This window comes from Hylobates moloch, unplaced genomic scaffold, assembly GCF_009828535.3.
Source record: "Hylobates moloch isolate HMO894 unplaced genomic scaffold, HMol_V3 SCAFFOLD_19, whole genome shotgun sequence".
Taxonomy (NCBI): domain Eukaryota; kingdom Metazoa; phylum Chordata; class Mammalia; order Primates; family Hylobatidae; genus Hylobates; species Hylobates moloch.
Window position 1 is genome coordinate 51,031,336 of NW_026652294.1, and position 19,388 is coordinate 51,050,723.

At 43.2% G+C, this 19,388-nt stretch overlaps 1 protein-coding gene across 1 annotated transcript in view; it reads left to right on the forward strand.

Annotated features, from left to right (window-relative positions):
- The first annotated feature begins 374 nt into the window (after window positions 1-374).
- TAF1L (TATA-box binding protein associated factor 1 like) overlaps window positions 375-19,388 on the forward strand; it is a 74,482-nt gene continuing 55,468 nt past the window's right edge. The window contains 1 exon segment of the mRNA XM_032138513.3: window positions 375-414. The gene's annotated coding sequence lies outside the window, so the exon portion shown is untranslated.

A 19,388-nucleotide genomic window follows, 5' to 3' on the forward strand; every position in this document is an offset into this window, starting at 1 on the left:
CATGTCAGAGTTAGTGTGAGGGTTAAGTAAAAAAAGATCTATGACGTGGCTGGCCCATAGTAGGTTTTCAAGAGATGTAAACAGTTCTGCTCTTATTAGGAAGAGCCCTGTCTGCTTTGCATTTCTAGAATTCTGTGATTCTGACTCAGCTGACTGAGAAGGTGACCCCATGGGACATTTGCTACCAGGGGGGCTTTGAGGAAACATAGTATATGTCACTACCAGATGACACAGCTGATGACATTAGCAATAGAAAATAAACTCTGTGGCGTGGAGAGATGTGATGTGGTTTTAAGGCTTATTGTAGTCTGTTTTCCCATTTCTAGGTCTTTCAAAAATGTGAAAATTGGCAATTGGGCGATGTTCACAGTGTCCCGTATACTGCCTGGGGCGCCTGTCATGCAGCGGCTGCAGGTGAGTCACTGGCTGGGAGAGAAAGTGAGAACAACTTTCCGTGCGGAGTTGCCTGACAGCCATTCCCTGCTCCGGGCTCTCCCTGCAGTCCTGTGGCTGAACCAGATTTAGGCCATGGTCACTACCTAGACTGGTGAGTGTACCTCAGGGCCTGTAATAGCCATCTTAGGAAATTTACTTCTAAATTCCAAAAATGATAAGTGGGATGCCCAGATCACAATTAAAAAGGAAATGTTACATATGATTCCAAGCATTAATATAAAAACTCTGATCTTTAATTTTGAATATCCAACCACTTTCTGGGGAAAAAGGCTTTGTAATCAAATGACAGCTATTTCTCTGGCTCACCTTGCTCAGAGTCTCATGGGAGCTGGAGGGCAGGTGAACACATAAGCAAGGAGGAAGGTGACAAAAACCCAGGTACAGGGTCATAGGCGAAGGGACTGTGTTGTCTGGAGGCGTCAGAAAAGCTGGACAGTGGAGGTGATGCTTGAGCTTGAGATTCAGATTCAGGAGGCAGGGGGTGGGGCTTAGGCATGAATGTTGAAAACAACAACAACAAAAATGCCTCCAGTGATTCTGATGCACAACCACGGTTGAATCTTCTGGGAGATTTTTGTGCTTCTGTTTAGCAGCATTTCCCCTCTGGGCCGTGAGCCCCTCAGTGGTAGGGTTTCCCCTGTCGGCCCAGCATCATCTCTGCAGTCATCTGGGGCCTGGCCCCAAGTACAAGGCTCCTCCCTCTCCCAGGGCAGCTGCCCTGCTGGGATGAGGAACCTGACACTATAGAATCTGCAGGAACTCACTGTCATGTGTCTGAAAGTTAAAAACTCAACGAATACAGATATCTGTAGTAGTGCCCTACTCGCATCCTTCTTCTGAAGGAATGTTATGACTCCTTTTCTTTCTAAATGTGTATCTGAATCTCTTTTCAGATATATGTTTTATCTTCATTTGCTGTTATTTCCCTGGTTTTCAAAATATACCCTTGAGTCTCTTTTCAAATGCAATGTCTAAGTTTGTTTATTTGTGAATATAAGGGCCTCAACCCTGTGGATCTGAAAACAATTTCTGGGAAGGAGACAGTGCGTGGATTTGGTAGAGAACCCAGAAAACTGGTACATTCAGAACTGAATTGAGGTGAAGCAGCCACCCAGCTTCAGGCTGATATGTCTCTCATTTCTTTAGGCATGCAGTTGAAATATATGAAAAAACCATGTTTCAGCAATTTCTGAATCTGTAGTCTTATTTCTACCATGACTGCTCTGCTTCTAAGTAGGAACCCCACAGCATTTGATGGATGAACGAATGAGGGAATAAATGAAGTGCAGCATAGCCCTGAATGGCTATACACTTTAGTCTGTGCCAGGGAAAGTACTAAGCCCACCTCTGGATAGAAGCGTTGGCTGTGAGGGGCTGGTGTCAACATCAAACAGCAGAGGGAGCTTTTCTCCTTGGTCCCCTGGAGGAGAGGTGCTCTGGGTGGAGAAGAGAGAAAGAGGGGACGTTCCAGGGGAGCACATGTAGATTTGCCTTCTCTGAGATGTAGGGTGGGCTCTATGCTAGCTGACCTCAGTGAAACAAGTGGACGGAGTACCTAAAGGAGGAGGAGGGGCCGAGTGTGGTTCTTGAAAAGGACCCACCCTGGAATGGTTGGCCGAGTTCCTGGCAGGCTGGAGAGCTGGGTGCCAGTGTCCCTCCAGGTGGAAGCCCAGGAAGGTGCCCTTCCTCCTCGAGTGCCGTGAGTATTGCTGACCCAGCCCAGCCGGACCCCAGTGTCTATATGCTGCCTACAGTGTGTGCGTGTCCACCTGTACTGTGTAGACTAAACTTCTTGTTTGTGTGTGGTTGTTTCAAATCCTGTGCCATGGTTTGGGAAACAAGGCACTGGGTCTCATTGCAGAAGGCTGGCTGGTCATCCTGGCACATCCCTGCAGGGGAGAACATGAGCAGTTAATTGGATGAATAAGAATGGTGATCATACCTATACCTTGAGTGGGCTGAATGGTTCATACCAACTGGAACCAACAAGATAATCTGATCCTCTTGATTATGTATCGGAACATTCTCTCCCTTTTGGGATGTTTACTTGGGAAGATGAATGATGCAGAGGCAGTTACTTGGTAAGCTCAAGACTAGAACAAAGGGACTCAGCTATATGAGCCCTTAATGGCTGCTGTCACCAACTTATCTTTATCTCCGTTTTGGGGTTTACCTGCCTTACTGGTCGTATATTCAGGTACACAAGTTGGGGTACCCTCTGCCCTGGACATGGTGGGGGCTGCTCCCCACTCTTCTCTTGCTGAACTTCCATCTCTTAATGCTGCTGAGCCTCTCCATTTCTAGCAACACCTGCATCTTTGGACTTAAAGATTTAATTCAATTACTTAGGCATCTGAGTTTCCTGGTTGCAATCTCTGAGGTTACATCCAGGTCCCTTTGATTGGAGTTTGGCTGATCCCAGACATTATTTTGGGCCATTTTTACTGATGATCTTACCCCTTTCCAAGTCTGAGTTTTGAGGAAACTTACAGATAACACGCTGTGCCACCTGCACCCTGTCTATCAGGTACCTCTTCTGTACCACCAGAGCCTCTTAGCCCCCTCTGTCTAGGACCTTTGCCCATTTGTTCTGCTCGAGCTGCTAATTGGTGACCAATTTTGTGTGAGCTGCAACTGATCTCAGGTGTCACAACCTGGCAGTGCCCCGCCCCATGCCTAGGAAAGTGGTGTTTCCTTGTTCATCCCAAGGCATGTGACAGCAGGGACCTGCTTGGAGACCATGCAAACACCCAGGAAATATAGAGTGTTAATGTCCTGTGAAGAAAGCTTGACTACAGGGAGATAAGAGCAGATAGATAAATCCTCTTCACTTCTACCCTCTGTACAAACTGACCTGAGATGCAGGTGAACTCACCGCCTTTCAGAATCGGTCCTGCAAGATGGAACAATCAGTGGCAAGTGATCCCAAGCAGGGACCTGCTTAGTAATGCACTCTAAGGTTTGCTGTTGCTCCTGCTTCCCTGCAATCAACTCCATAGTTTAGTCCTAGCACGTTAGCCTTCTCCTCTGTTTCCTGAGGAACCCACGCCAAGACACCCAGTGTTAAGAATGCTTGCCACGTCTATGTGTAGAAGTATGCATTTGTTATCTATTGCTGTGTAACAAATTATCCCAAAATTTAGTGGCTTAAAACAACAAACATTTGTTATTTCAGTATCTATGGGTCAAGAATTAAGGAGCAGTTTCACTGGGAGGTTCTGGCTAAGGGAGTCTCCTGCAGTTGCAGTCAGGCATCTGGATGCAGGTTGCCATCATCTGGAGGCTTGGCTGGGGCCGGACAATCTGCTTTGGAGATGATCACTCACACGACTGTTGGCAGGAGGCCTCAGTTCCTTCCCATGAGGGTTCTCCATAGGCTGTTTGAGTGTTCCCACAATCTGGTAGTTGTGAGTCACTTTACCTAGAGCGAGCAATTCAGGAGAGAGCAAGAGAAGTTGCAGCACCATTTATTACTTGCAGGCTATCACAGAACCTTTTTTCTCAATTCATTAGAAGCAAGTAGCTTGTTCCCACCCACACTCAAAGGGAGGGGAGTTAGACTCCACCTCTTGAAGAGAGGAGTTTCAAAAATTTGTGAACATATTTTAAAACTAGCACAAAGTGTAAAAGGAATTGCTGCTTGACTCAATAAAACAGAATTTCCTGATGTACCAAATGCAAAGCCATGTGCTTTCATAAAAGCAATAATCTGGGTGCGTGTGCAGAAGTAGTCGACAAGAAAGTGATGGTTTTAGAAGGCTTTAGTTACTATACGAGTAGAGAGAAGAGCATTTGTGCTTTTGAGGTCAGGGAAGATTTGACAGAGAGGTGGCATTTCAACCAGCTGCTCACTGATTCTGCTGCAGAACCAAGGCTGAGAACTGTACGAATACAATAAGACTGCAGTAAAAGGATCAATTCATTTTCATTTCTGGAAATCATGAGAGGCTTCATGGAGGAGATAATATTTGAGCTGAGCTTGAAAAATGAGCAGAATTTTGATAGAGTACATCTCTGACTGAGGGAAGAGCATAAGCAAGGATCCCCAGTGGTAAGATATTAATTGTTATAATAATCATTATTTTCTACTGCATAGGAAGAGTATGCAGCTGATATCTTTGAGCTGCATTTTCCTGTGCTACACAATGTGGAAAACTGGTGTTTGTTGTTTTGGTCTGCCCAGCACGCCTGTCCCATTCTTCAAGTAGTCCCAGCCCACTTCCTTTGGAGTAAGACACCTCTTCCATGCAACATTGCAAGATCAAGCACCCTGCCCCTGTTGGACATCGATCAGGTGGGCACATGGCTCAAGACAAGCCAATCAGGTACTCCTCTGGGATTTTGCTTATAGATGCTGAAAGCAAGAAGCTCTCTCTTTCTTCTGGAACTAAGCTGGGATTATGCAAGTCTATAGTTGCCTGCCTGTGGTTGCACCTTCTGCACAAATAAAGCCAATTTGCATTGGAAGAAAATGAGCGCAATGTGTTAACAGAACTAGATGAGCAAGAGAGAGGTGATGGCTCCATTTGAGGTCCTGAAACCAGCTTTATCTTTGGACTTCCCAGTTACATGAGACAGTAAATTTCCTTCATTTACCTAAGCCAGCCACATAAAAAGTTCTGAATGATACCCGTAGCTCTTAATGGTGAGACTGATCCATGTTAACTCCTAATATTGACCAAGAACATATAACTATACAATTATAAAGTAACTGTTTTTGTCTCTCACTGTCCCTTTAATCCAGACCATGGGACTAATTTTCCCCTGCTGCTAGCTGAAAAATCAGGCAGTTGCATGAGTTTAATGGTTACTTTGGGGTAATAAAAATAACCTCAATCTGGTGATTAAAATGTTGAGTCCCACGAATTTGATTTAAAGTCAGGATTTCTCCCCTCCTGCAGGTTGAGCATGCTGCATGCAGGAAGGGCTGTGGTCATTTTCTTCTTTTTTTTCTCATCGACTTTTTCTCCTCTTCTCCCATCCCGGTAGCTGTGCTTTGTGGTTAGAATCCAGAGAGAGAGAGAGACAGGCAGGCGCTCCCTCTGAAAGCCACTGCTGTGCCACTCTGCTCCGGGGCCCTCTTGGCTTGGCAGGCGTTTCAGATTGCCCACGGGGCAGCTGCTTTCTCCATGGAGGTACCCCTGCCCTGTGGCTGGTGGTCACTCACCTGTGTCCCCTTGACAGAGCTTCTCTATTCCAGATGGCTCTTCCTCCTCAGGCCCTGACAATCCAGCCATCCATTCAGCTTCTCTCTGTTTGCCCTTTAGGTGGTCTTCTTGGAAACAACCTAAGACAAGCCAATGTCGGTTAGCTCCTGTGGGAGGCCCACACCTGGTCTGTGAAAAACACATCATTTTTGCCCCACAAGCTAGGGGAGCCTTTTGTCCTTCTTTCACTGTGCTTTTGAAGCAGCTAGCTACCTGCCTTCAGGTGGGAGTCAGTCACACACTGGACCTCTGTGTCAGTCAAGCAGTTAGAACATATCAATTTTCTCCTAAAAATCAACCTTTTAAAAATTGAGACGAGGGGAAAGGCACCACCTCTGACCTCACTAAAGTGGGCGTGGTGGGGGAGAAGCTACACTGACATGTCCACAGCTCTCTCTAAAAATCTCCTATTTCCTTGAAGGCCACATTACCAGGAGTCAGGTGGGACCCCTTACCCCTCTTTTTGGGGAGTAGGTTTCATACTACAGCTCTCTCCAAAGAAATCCTCTTGAGAAATGCTTCAGTTGCCATCCTCTATACCTTCATTGTGGAAAAAGGGTCTAAGAACTGGGGAGCTGGTTCTTGGCACCTATTTTGAAAATCCCGCAACTTCTTTGGCACCTCATTTGGAATGCGGTTCCCATTGTCTTTGGACCTCTGCTGAAACTTGCATGTAACATTCTGTTCCACAAACCTGCCATGTTTGGTCAGGACAAGGAATCAATTAGATAAATATATAAAGCACCATGTAAATGCAAAATAAACTTACGTAATGGGAGATGACATTTTAAAAGTAAAGCTAAGCTCAGTGTATGAGTTGTGATTGTCACGTTGAGAGGTAAATAAGATAGGGGCTGGTGTGGGACGGAGGTTTCAGGTAGGCATGAGTAAGACCGGCTGGAGACAGGAAAGGTTTGTGGCAGGGCGTTTTGCTTGTGCGGGTGAGTGAACGGAAGGCCTCCGCCTGAGCAGTGACAGCCCTGTGTGGCAAGGACCTGCTTCATCCCAGAGTGACCACACTTAGGGTGTCATGTTTGGATAGCCCCTACCTTCAGACTCTACCTTTCCGGTCCCTGGCATTGGTAAATAAAATGGCAATTGTAAATGAAACCTGTGGTTTTTAAACTGTTGTGAGTTATCCTGGAATTTCTTGCAGGAACTTGAGGGACTTCCACAGAAAGGTGGGGGAGCCAGGTGGCCGGGAGTCCTGGCTATCTGTCCCGGTTCCACCAGAGCAGTGTCCTGCTATTCGCTTTATGAAATGGAGATTTTGTGTCTGATTTCATCAGGAAAGAAAGGGAGTTCTGCTGCTATAAACCATCTTAAAGCCACTGAGTCAGATCAGTAAAATGCATGGCTGCAGTGAGTACTCATTATTCTAAATATACAACTTGCCTGCTACTACCATGACTACCAGAAACCATTTATTCAATCCCTCTTAGATTGTGGAACGCTTTCCTGACATTAATTCTAATATTCATAACAACCCAGCAAGAGAGAGAATAGTGTTCTGATTTCACTGTGATTCAGAGAGATTAAATGGCTTGCCCAAGGTCACATAGCCAATATTTAAACTATGTGGGGGGATGCATTGACTCCTAAGACTTACAAAGTATTGACTGGACCTCTAGCTAGGCAGACAACATGGTGTGTGTTCTGCGGAAGCAGAGATGGCCTAGTGTCACCACGACAGGAAACCACCAATGCAGGGCCATGGCGTGCTCTCAGAGGAATGAGGCTGTAGAGGAAGATACAGGGGCGGCCACACAGCTTTTTCTCTGTCTGTAGGATTGGGCTACCCCAAGCTCCAAGTAGTTCCTATCAGTAGAATTGGGGTTAGCAATGGAATGAGAGTGCTTAGTCTGTGAAGGTTAATCCCTGTTTAAATGGGGGTTGCCATGCCTGTCATCATGTGCCACCCTCCAAATCTCTGGGAGTAATTCCTTATTTCAGAAATAAACAGCTGAATGCTATTAATGTCTCCACACTGACTTTCATGAAAAAGTCATTTGCATTGCAAGACAGCCTCCCCAATTTTTAAAGATGAAACTATGACACAATATCCCCCAGATGGGACAGGAGTTCCAGGCTAGTGACGAGAACTCACCAAAAAGAAGTCTTCTAACTCCTTGGGCTGTCTCTTCAAGCAAAATTCCTTGAGTAGCCAAGGTTGAAGGAGTCAGCGCTGCCCTGAGCCTGCGGGGTGCATAGGAGAACCAGGTGTTTCCGGCAGCCTGCTGCCAAGTGTGCAGAAATGGGCTCCCTGTTGAGTCTCTCCTGTTCCAGTGACTGGAGGGTCTCATTAGCCTGTGCACACTAATGGGTTTCTTTAGGGACAATGAGGTCCTTGGGGATGTGGAGGCTGGAGAGAAACTGGTAAAGCTGATGGGGTTTTACAGATTTCATGGAGTGCAGTTTGAATGTATCCCTCCCTCTTGGTGTAATCCCAGCTGCTTTAACAACTTCTTTGTGTTTAGCATTTTTTTTTTTTTTTTCTGGAAGCCTTGACAACAGGGCATTTTGACTTCATTATTAAGAATGTGGACCCTGACCTAAGTGTGCTAAAGGGAGAAAAGTGATACAGATGGGGAGCTGGGAAAGAATAACTCAACGCCTACAACAAGGAAGCCAACAAAATATGCTAACTTAAACAGAAAGTATGGTCAGCAGTTTCCATCACTGAAATATATCAAGCTGTCAGGGAGGCATGCAGGCCTCCCACCAGTAAGGCCTCTGGGGTCTCTCTCAGTATCTGGCTCCCAGTGCACCCCCTTTTCCTTTCTACCAGCCCCAGGAAGTTTTTAAAGGGCCACCCCTTTTAAAGTGCTACTCCTCTTTCAAGATTCTGCTCCTTTTATTACTCAGGGAGGAATTCATCGCCTCTGCTTTCTTCACAAAGAGTCCCCATTAGCACCCTGGCCTGAACACCATTTAAACTGGACAGTAGGATATTGCTGTACAATTTTCCTCTGGCTTAGTAATGAAGCCCAAGCCATCTGTTTATTTACAATAACCCCTTCATCCTCAGTTATAAGGTAAAACTCCATGATGTCTCTGGGACAAGGGATCTACAGCTCCTCTGGCCACATATGGCCAAGTTAGCCTCATGACATGCTGGCACCTCACAGGTCCAGCCAGCGAGGGAGGTATGTGTGTGAATGGGAGTTTATAGTGTTGGGGTGGGGACTCAGGGCTATTTAGCCAGCTAGCAGGACTTTGAGAATCCAAAGAGCAAATAATACTTGAATTAGTGTGGGTAGCATCCGGGGCCATCAACCTGGGAGAAGAAGCCAGGGCAGGTCTGGAAGTAAAGGACTTAGAGGCAGGGTTTTGTTCTTCAGATACTCAGTGAGCATCTATCACACATCTGGCTCTGTGAGGGGACTTTCCATACCTGCCCTCATTTAACCCTAACCTGGAGAAGCTGCTTATACATAAGGAGGCTGAGGTTCTCAGAAGCTAAAGTGCTTGCTCAGGATTACAGAGCAAAGTAAGGGACTGGGATTTGAACCCAAGACCTCTGACTCAAATTCAGGGCTCTGTCTAGCAGGCTGTACTGCCTTTGCCCAGCCACGATGGGTCCCACATAGTCACTATAAATCCTTGGTTACCTACCCCTTGATGTCTAGTTTGTTTCTTCTTTTTCTGCCATTTCTAGCAGCTATCCACCTAGGGGATTTATTCCTTCAGTAAGAAAGTGGCAATATGGAGGACTGCCTAAGAAGAATTCTCAATGGAATCTTGCACGGTGAGGCACAGTTTAGAGGGCACTCTTGAACATGCATCCCAGGCATTTCCACTGTCTAATAAGTTAGTATGAATTTTCAGTCTCTGTCTCTACTTTTCTATGACTCAGGTTATTTTCTATTCAAACTCCATTTCGCTATCTGGCAGAAAATTTAATCTCAGTTCATTTGAGGTGAATTTATTTATTTCAGGCTCCTACTTGAGTTAATTCAAGATTTTAATCCCTGACCCCACTCCCAACCTGAGTTGGCAGTGGTGTTGGGAGATCCAGGGGTCTTAGGTAGTGTCATAGCTTCAGGGGCAAGAGGATCAGGCCCCTGGCTGTTGGTACCTTTGCATTCTGTTACTCACTGAGATGGGCAAGACTACTTGTGCTTAGGCCTTGCCATCCTGCCACACTGGCATCTACCAGAGCACCAAGTTGCTAGCTGGCCTGCAGCCATGCGGTCCTCTCCATTTCAGCTGTGTTGTCCCTGCATCAGGGCTTTAATGTCTTTTCAGATTGGTTTTCTCTTTTCCCCCACACTCCTCTGGGGCACGGAGAGGGTCTACTGTTCTCCACACCTTTCTGGTCAGTGGGAAACCCAAAAGGGGTATTTTAGGTCTTCTCTGCTTCAACACCATCCAATCATCTATGCCCAACTGCTGCCTGCCTGGTGGGGCGGGACGTTCTAGGAGGTTCATACCGCTCAAGTCCAGTTGGGATGCAGGGCACTTAGGACACAAGGCAGAGGTCACTTCTCTGAAGTCCACACTCTTGTTTAAAGGTTCTGTTTCATCATTTAACGCAAGTCTTAGGGAGTTGTGGGAACATGCTGGAGCCCAAGGAGCTCCTCAGATACCACCACCAGCCCCTTCTCTTTTGCTTCCCTTCTCTTCAACCTCAGTTCAGAGAAACTTAAAAAAATCCTTTCTCAGTGTCAGGGAGAGAAAACTGGTTCTGCTGGTTCTTCCCAAGGAATCATGGCCAGCATCAACCTTCCCTCTTTTTTTTATTTTTATTTTTATTATACTTTAAGTTTTAGGGTACATGTGCACAACGTGCAGGTTAGTTACATATGTATACATGTGCCATGTTGGTGTGCTGCACCCATTAACTCGTCAGGTAGTATTAGGTATATCCCCTAATGCTATCCCTGCCCCCTCCCCCCACCCCACAACAGTCCTCGGTGTGTGATGTTCCCCTTCCTGTGTCCATGTGTTCTCATTGTTCAATTCCCACCTATGAGTGAGAACAGGCGGTGTTTGGTTTTTTGTCCTTGTGATAGTTTACTGAGAATGATGTTTTCCAGTTTCATCCATGTCCCTACAAAGGATACGAACTCATCATTTTTTATGGCTGCATAGTATTCCATGGTGTATATGTGCCACATTTTCTTAATCCAGTCTATCGTTGTTGGACATTTGGGTTGGTTCCAAGTCTTTGCTATTGTGAATAGTGCCGCAATAAACATACGTGTGCATGTGTCTTTATAGCAGCATGATTTATAATCCTTTGGGTATATGCCCAGTAATGGGATGGCTGGGTCAAATGGTATTTCTAGTTCGAGATCCCTGAGGGATCGCCACACTGACTTCCATGATGGTTGAACTAGTTTACAGTCCCACCAACAGTGTAAAAGTGTTCCTATTTCTCCACATCCTCTCCAGCACCTGTTGTTTCCTGACTTTTTAATGATGGCCATTCTAACTGGTGTGAGATGGTATCTCATTGTGGTTTTGATTTGCATTTCTCTGATGGCCAGTGATGATGAGCATTTTTTCATGTGTTTTTTTGGTTGCATAAATGTCTTCTTTTGAGAAGTCTCTATTCATATCCTTCGCCCACTTTTTGATGGGGTTGTTTGCTTTTTTCTTGTAAATTTGTTTGAGTTCATTGTAGATTCTGGATATCGGCCCCTTGTCAGATGAATTGGTTGCAAAAATTTTCTCCCATTCTGTAGGTTGCCTGTTCACTCTGATGGTAGTTTCTTTTGCTGTGCAGAAGCTCTTTAGTTTAATTAGATCCCATTTGTCAATTTTGGCTTTTGTTGCTATTGCTTTTGGTGTTTGAGACATGAAGTCCTTGCCCATGCCTATGTCCTGAATGGTATTGCCTAGGTTTTCTTCTAGGGTTTTTATGGTTTTAGGTCTAACATGTAAGTCTTTAATCCATCTTGAATTAATTTTTGTATAAGGTGTAAGGAAGTGATTCAGTTTCAGCTTTCTCCTTATGGCTAGCCAGTTTTCCCAGCACCATTTATTAAATAGGGAATCCTTTCCCCATTGCTTGTTTTTGTCAGGTTTGTCAAAGATCAGATAGTTGTCTACATGCGGCATTATTTCTCAGGGCTCTGTTCTGTTCCATTGGTCTATATCTCTGTTTTGGTACCAGTACCATGCTGTTTTGGTTACTGTAGCCTTGTAGTACAGTTTGAAGTCAGGTAGCGTGATGCCTCCAGCTTTGTTCTTTTGGCTTAGGATTGACTTGGCAATGCGGGCTCTTTTTTGGTTCCATATGAACTTTAAAGTAGTTTTTTCCGATTCTGTGAAGAAAGTCATTGGTAGCTTGATGGGGATGCCATTCAATCTATAAATTACCTTGGGCAGTATGGCCATTTTCACGATACCGATTCTTCCTACCCATGAGCATGGACTGTTCTTCCATTTGTTTGTGTCCTCTTTTATTTCGTTGAGCAGTGGTTTGTAGTTCTCCTTGAAGAGGTCCTTCACATCCCTTGTAAGTTGGATTCCTAGGTATTTGATTCTCTTTGAAGCAATTGTGAATGGGAGTTCACTCATGATTTGGCTCTCTGTTTGTCTGTTATTGGTGTATAAGAATGCTTGTGATTTTTGCACATTGATTTTGTATCCTGAGACTTTGCTGAAGTTGCTAATCAGCTTAAGGAGATTTTGGGCTGAGACAATGGGGTTTTCTAGATATACAATCATGTCATCTGCAAACAGGGACAATTTGACTTCCTCTTTTCCTAATTGAATACCCTTTATTTCCTTCTCCTGCCTGATTGCCCTGGCCAGAACTTCTAGCACTATGTTGAATAGGAGTAGTGAGAGAGGGCATCCCTGTCTTGTGCCAGTTTTCAAAGGGAATGCTTCCAGTTTTTGCCCATTCAGTATGATATTGGCTGCGGGTTTGTCATAGATAGCTCTTATTATTTTGAGATACGTCCCATCAATACCTAATTTATTGAGAGTTTTTAGCATGAAAGATTGTTGAATTTTGTCAAAGGCCTTTTTCTGCATCCATTGAGATAATCATGTGGTTTTTGTCTTTGGTTCTGTTTATATGCTGGATTACATTTATTGATTTGCATATGTCGAACCAGCCTTGCATCCCAGGGATGAAGCCCACTTGATCATGGTGGATAAGCTTTTTGATGTGTTGCTGGATTCGGTTTGCCAGTATTTTATTGAGGATTTTTGCATCAATGTTCATCAAGGATATTGGTCTAAAATTCTCTTTTTTTGGTTGTGTCTCTGCCAGGCTTTGGTATCAGGATGATGCTGGCCTCATAAAACGAGTTAGAGAGGATTCCCTCTTTTTCTATTGATTGAAATAGTTTCAGAAGGAATGGTACCAGCTCCTCCTTGTACCTCTGGTAGAATTCGGCTGTGAATCTGTCTGTTCCTGGACTTTTTTTGGTTGGTAGGCTATTGATTATTGCCACAATTTCAGGGCCTGTTATTGGTCTATTGAGAGATTCAACTTCTTCATGGTTTAGTCTTGGGAGGGTGTATGTGTCAAGGAATTTATCCATTTCTTCTAGATTTTCTAGTTTATTTGCATAGAGGTGTTTATAGTATTCTCTGATGGTAGTTTGTATGTCTGTGGGATCGGTGGTGATATCCCCTTTGTCATTTTTTATTGCCTCTATTTGATTCTTCTCTCTTTTCTTCTTTATTAGTCTTGCTAGTGGTCTATCAATTTTGTTGATCTTTTCAAAAAACCAGCTCCTGGATTCATTGATTTTTTGAAGGGTTTTTTGTGTCTCTATCTCCTTCAGTTCTGCTCTGATCTTAGTTATTTCTTGCCTTCTGCTAGCTTTTGAATTTGTTTGCTCTTGCTTATCTAGTTCTTTTAATTGTGATGTTAGGGTGTCAATTTTAGATCTTTCCTGCTTTCTCTTCTGGGCATTTAGTGCTATAAATTTCCCTCTACACACTGCTTTGAATGTGTCCCAGAGATTCTGGTATGTTGTGTCTTTTTCCTCATTGGTTTCAAAGAACATCTTTATTTCTGCCTTCATTTCATTATGTACCCAGTGGTCATTCAGGAGCAGGTTGTTCAGTTTCCATGTAGTTGAGCAGTTTTGAGTGAGTTTCTTAATCCTGAGTTCTGGTTTGATTGCACTGTGGTCTGAGAGACAGTTTGTTATAATTTCTGTTCTTTTACATTTGCTGAGGAGTGCTTTACTTCCGACTACGTGGTCAATTTTGGAATAAGTGCGGCGTGGTGCTGAGAAGAATGTATATTCTATTGATTTGGGGTGGAGAGTTGTTTAGATGTCTATTAGGTCTGCTTGGTGCAGAGCTGAGTTCAAGTCCTGGATATCCTTGTTAACCTTCTATCTCGTTGATCTGTCTAATGTTGATAGTGGGGTGTTAAAGTCTCCCGTTATTATTGTGTGAGAGTCTAAGTCTCTTTGTAGGTCTCTAAGGACTTGCTTTATGAATCTGGGTGCTCCTGTATTGGGTGCATATATATTTAGGATAGTTAGCTCTTCTTGTTGCATTGATCCCTTTACCGTTATGTCATGGCCTTGTCTCTTTTGATCTTTGTTGGTTTAAAGTCTGTTTTATCAGAGACTAGGATTGCAACCCCTGCTTTTTTTTGCTTTCCATTTGCTTGGTAGATCTTCTTCCATCCCTTTATTTTGAGCCTATGTGTGTCTCTGCACGTGAGATGGGTCTCCTGAATACAGCACACTGATGGGTCTTGACTCTTTATCCAATTTACCAGTCTGTGTCTTTTAATTGGAGCGTTTAGTGCATTTACTTTTAAGGTTAATATTGTTATGTGTGAATTTGATCCTGTCATTATGATGTTAGCTGGTTGTTTTGCCTGTTAGTTGGTGCAGTTTCTTCCTAGGCTTGATAGTCTTTACAATTTGGCATGTTTTTGCAGTGGCTGGTACTGGTTGTTCCTTTCTGTGTTTAGTGCTTCCTTCAGGAGCTCCTGTAAGGCAGTCCTGGTGGTGACAAAATCTCTCAGCATTTGTTTGTCTGTAAAGGATTTTATTTCTCCTTCCCTTATGAAGCTTAGTTTGGCTGGATATGAAATTCTAGGTTGAAAATTCTTTTCTTTGAGAATGTTGAATATTGGCCCCACTCTCTTCTGGCTTGTAGAGTTTCTGCCAAGGTATCTGCTGTTAGTCTAATGGGCTTCCCTTTGTGGGTAACCCGACCTGTCTCTCTGGCTGCCCTTAGCATTTTTTCCTTCATTTCAACCTTGGTAAATCTGACAATTATGTGTCTTGGGGTTGCTCTTCTCGAGGAGTATCTTGGTGGTGTTCTCTGTATTTCCTGAATTTGAATGTTGGCCTGCCTTGATAGGTTGGGGACATTCTCCTGGATAATATCCTGAAGAGTGTTTTCCAGCTTGATTCCATTCTCGCCTTCACTTTCAGGTACACCAATCAAACGTAGATTTGGTCTTTTCACATAGTCCCATATTTCTTGGAGGTTTTGTTCACCTCTTTTTACTCTTTTTCTCTAAACTTCTTTTCTTGCTTCATTTCATTCATTTGATCTCCAATCACTGATAGTCTTTATTCCACTGAAGCTTGTGCATGCATCACGTAGTTCTTGTGCCATGGTTTTCAGCTCCATCAGGTCATTTAAGGTCGTCTCTACATTGTTTATTATAGTTAGCCATTCGTCTAATCTTTTTTCAAGGTTTTTAGCTTCCTTGGGATGGGTTCGAACGTGCTCCTTTAGCTTAGAGAAGTTTGTTATTACCGACCTTTTGAAGCCTACTTCTGTCAGCTGGTCAAAGTCATTCTCAGTCCAGCTTTGTTCCATTGCTGGTGAGGAGCTGTGATCCTTTGGAGGAGAAGAGGTGCTCTGGTTTTTAGAACTTTCAGCTTTTCTGCTCTGGTTTCTCGCCATCTTTGTGGTTTTGTCTACCTTTGGTCTTTGATGATGGTGACCTACAGATGGGGTTTTGGTGTGGATGTCTTTTTTGTTGATGTTGATACTATTCCTTTCTGTTTGTTAGTTTTCCTTCTAACAGTCAGGTTCCTCAGCTGCAGGTCTGTTGGAGTTTGCTGGAGGTCCACTCCAGACCCTGTTTGCCTTGGTATCACCAGCAGAGGATGCAGAACAGCAAATATTGCAGAACAGCAAATATTGCTGCCTGATCCTTCCTCTGGAAGCTTCGTCTCAGAGGGGCACCTGGCTGTATGAGGTGTCAGTTGGCCCCTACTGGGAGTTGTCTCCCAGTTAGGCTACACGGGTGTCAGGGACCCACTTGAGGAGGCAGTCTGTCTGTTCTCAGAGCTCAAACACCATGCTGGGAGAACCACTGCTTTCTTCAGAGCTGTCAGACAGGGACGTTTAAGTCTGCAGAAGTTTCTGCTGCCTTTTGTTCAGCTATGCCCTGACCCCAAAGGTGGAGTCTGCAGAGGCAGGCAGGCCTCATTGAGCTGAGGTGGGCTCTACCACTCAGCTGCTTTGTTTACCTACTCAAGCCTCACCAATTGCAGATGCCCCTCCCAGAGCCAAGCTGCCGCCTTGCAGTTTGATCTTGGACTGCTGCGCTAGCAGTGAGCAAGACTCCGTGGGCGTGGGACCTGCCAAGCCAGGCGTGGGATATAATCTCCTGATGTGCCGTTTGCTAAGAACACTGGAAAAGCATAGTATTTGGGTGGCACTGTCCTGATTTTCCAGGTACAGTCTGTCACAGCTTCCCTTGGCTAGGAAAGGGAAATCCCCCGACCCCTTGCACTTCCCAGGTGAGGCGATACCCTGCCCTGCTTTTGATCACCCTATGTGGGCTGCACCCACTGTCCAACCAGTCCCAATGAGATGAACCAGGTACCTCAGCTGGAAATGCAGAAAGCACCCTTTTTCTGTGTCGACCACGCTGGGAGCTGCAGACCGGAGCTGTTCCTATTCGGCCATCTTGGAATGGCTATCAAGATCTTGCACTTGTTTAGTTAATTCCTAGGTATTTAACTTTATGTGTGGCTATTGTAAGTGGGGTAACTGTTTTATTTCTTTTTCGGATTGTTCACTGTTGGCATATAGAAATGCTACTGATTTTGGTTATGTTGATTTTATATCCTGCAACTAAATTTGTTCATCATTTTTAATAGGTTTCTTGTGTAATCTTTAGATTTTTCCAAACATAGGATCATATCATCCGCAAACAAGGATGATTTCACTTCTTTTCTAATTTGGATGCCCTTTATATCTTTCTTTTGTCTGATTGCTCTAGCTAGGACTTCTAGTACTGTGCTGGATAACAGTGATATCAGTGGGCATCCTTGTCATGTTCCAGATCTTAGAGGAGAGGATTTCAGGTTTTTTTCCCATTCAGTATGATACTAGCTGTGGGTATGTTGTATATGGCTTTTATTATGTTAACTTATACTCCTGCTGTACTCAGTTTTTTGAGGGTTTTTATCATGAAGGAATGTTAAATTTTATCAAATCCTTTTTCAGTATCAATTGAAATAATTCTATAGTTTTTATCCTTCATTCTGTTGATATATCACATTGATTGATTTGGTATGTTGAACTGTCTTTGCAAAGCATTTGCTATGTTAAGCCATTCTTGCATCCCAGGGATAAATCCCACTTGGTCATGATGAATGATCTTTCTAATGTATTGTTGAATTTGGTTTGCTATTATTTTGTTGAAAAAATTGCATTAATATTTGTCAGAGATTCTGGCCAGTAGTTTCCTTTTATTGATGTGTCTTTATCTGGTTTTGGTATTGGGGTAATGCTGGCCTCACAGAATGAGTTTGGAAGTATTCCCTGCTCCTCTATTTTTTTGAGATAGTTTGAGTAGGATTGATATTAGTTCTTTAAATGTTTTGTAGAATTCGTCAGTGAAGTCATCGGGTCCTGGGCTTTTCTTTACTGGGAGAGTTTTTGTTATGGCTTTGATCTCACTACTTGTTACTGGTTTGTCCATGTTTTGGATTTCTTCCTGGTTCAATCTTGGTGGATTGTATGTGTCCAGAAATGTGTCCATTTGTTCTAGATTTTCTAATTTACTGGCATATTGTTGCTCATAGTAACTTCTAATGAACCTTTGAATTTCTGCTGTATTAGTTGTAATGTCTCCTTTTTCATTTCTGGTTTTATTTATTTGTATCTTCTCTCTTTTTTTCTTAGTTAGTCTGGCTCAAGGTTTGTCAATTTTGTTTAACTTTTCAAAATCCAACTTTTTGTTTCATTGATCGTTGGTATTTTTTCACTTCAGTTTCATTAATTTCCACTCTGATCTTTATTGTTTCTTTTCTTCTACTAATTTTGGGTTTGGTTTTTTCTTGCTTTTCTCATTCCTTGAGATGCATCATCAGGTTGTTTATCTGAAGTTTTTTTCTCTCTTTTTTTTCTGAGATGGAGTCTCGCTCTGTCACCCAGGCTGGAGTGCAGTGGCACAATCTCGGCTCACTGCAAGCTCCACCTTCCGGGTTCATGCCATTCTTCTGCCTCAGCCTCCTGAGTAGCTAGGACTACAGGTGCCTGCCACCGCGCCCAGCTAATTTTTTGTATTTTTAGTAGAGACTGGGTTTCACCATGGTCTCCATCTCCTGACCTCACGATTCACCTGCCTCGGCCTCCCACAGTGCTGGGATTACAGGTGTGAGCCACCGTTTTCTCTTTTTTTGATGTAGGCACTTATAGCTATAAAATTCCTTCTTAGTCCTGGTTTTGCTGTATCTCATAGGTTTTAGTATGTTGTGTTTCCATTATCATTTGTTTCAAGAAAATTTTCAATTTTCTTCTTAATTTCTTCATTGACCCACTGGTCATTCTGGAGCATATTGTTTAATTTCCATGTGTTTGCATAATTTTCAAAATTTCTCTTGTTATTAGTCTCTAGTTTTATTCCATTGTGGTCAGAGAAAATACTTGATATTATTTAAAAATTTTTGAATGTTTTAAGACTTGTTTTGTGACCTAACATATGGCCTATCCTTGAGAATGATGCATGTGCTAAGAAAAAGAATGCGTATTCTGAAGCCGTTGGATGAAATGTTCTGTAAATATCTATTAGATCCATTCGGTCTGTAGTGCAGATTAAGTTTAATGTTTCTTTGCTGATTTTCTGTCTGGAAGATCTGTCCAATGCTGAAAGTTGAGTGTCTCAAAGTCTCCAGCTATTATTGTATTGGGGCCTATCTCTCTTTTTAGCTCTAATAACATTTGCTTTGTGTATCTGGGTGATCCAGTGTTGGGTACTTATATATTTAAAATTGTTATATCCTCTTGCTGAATTGACCCCTTTATCATTAGTGACCTTCTTTGTAGCTTCTTACAGTTTTTGTTTTGAAATCTATTTTGTCTGATATAAGTATAGTTTCTCCCACTGTTTTCTGGTTTCCATTGGCATGGAATGTCTTTTTCCATCCATTTATTTTTAGTCTATGTGTGTCTTTATGGGGAAGTGTGTTTCTTGTAGGCAGCAGATCAATGGGTCTTGTTTTGTCATCCATTCAGTCAGTCTGTGTCTTTTGATTAGATAGTCCATTTACATTCAATGATGTAATCGATAAGTAAGAACTTACTCCTTCCATTTTGTTACTTGTTTTCTGATTTTTTATGGTCTTCTCTTCTTTCTTTCTTTCCTTTCTGTCTTCCTTTAGTGAAAGGTGATTTTCTCTGGTGATATGATTTAGTTTCTTGCTTTTTATTTTTTTGTGTCTCTGTTGTATGTTTTTTGGTTTGAGGTTACCATGAAGCTTACAAATACCATCTTATAGCCCATTATTTTAACCTCATAACAACATAACACTGTTT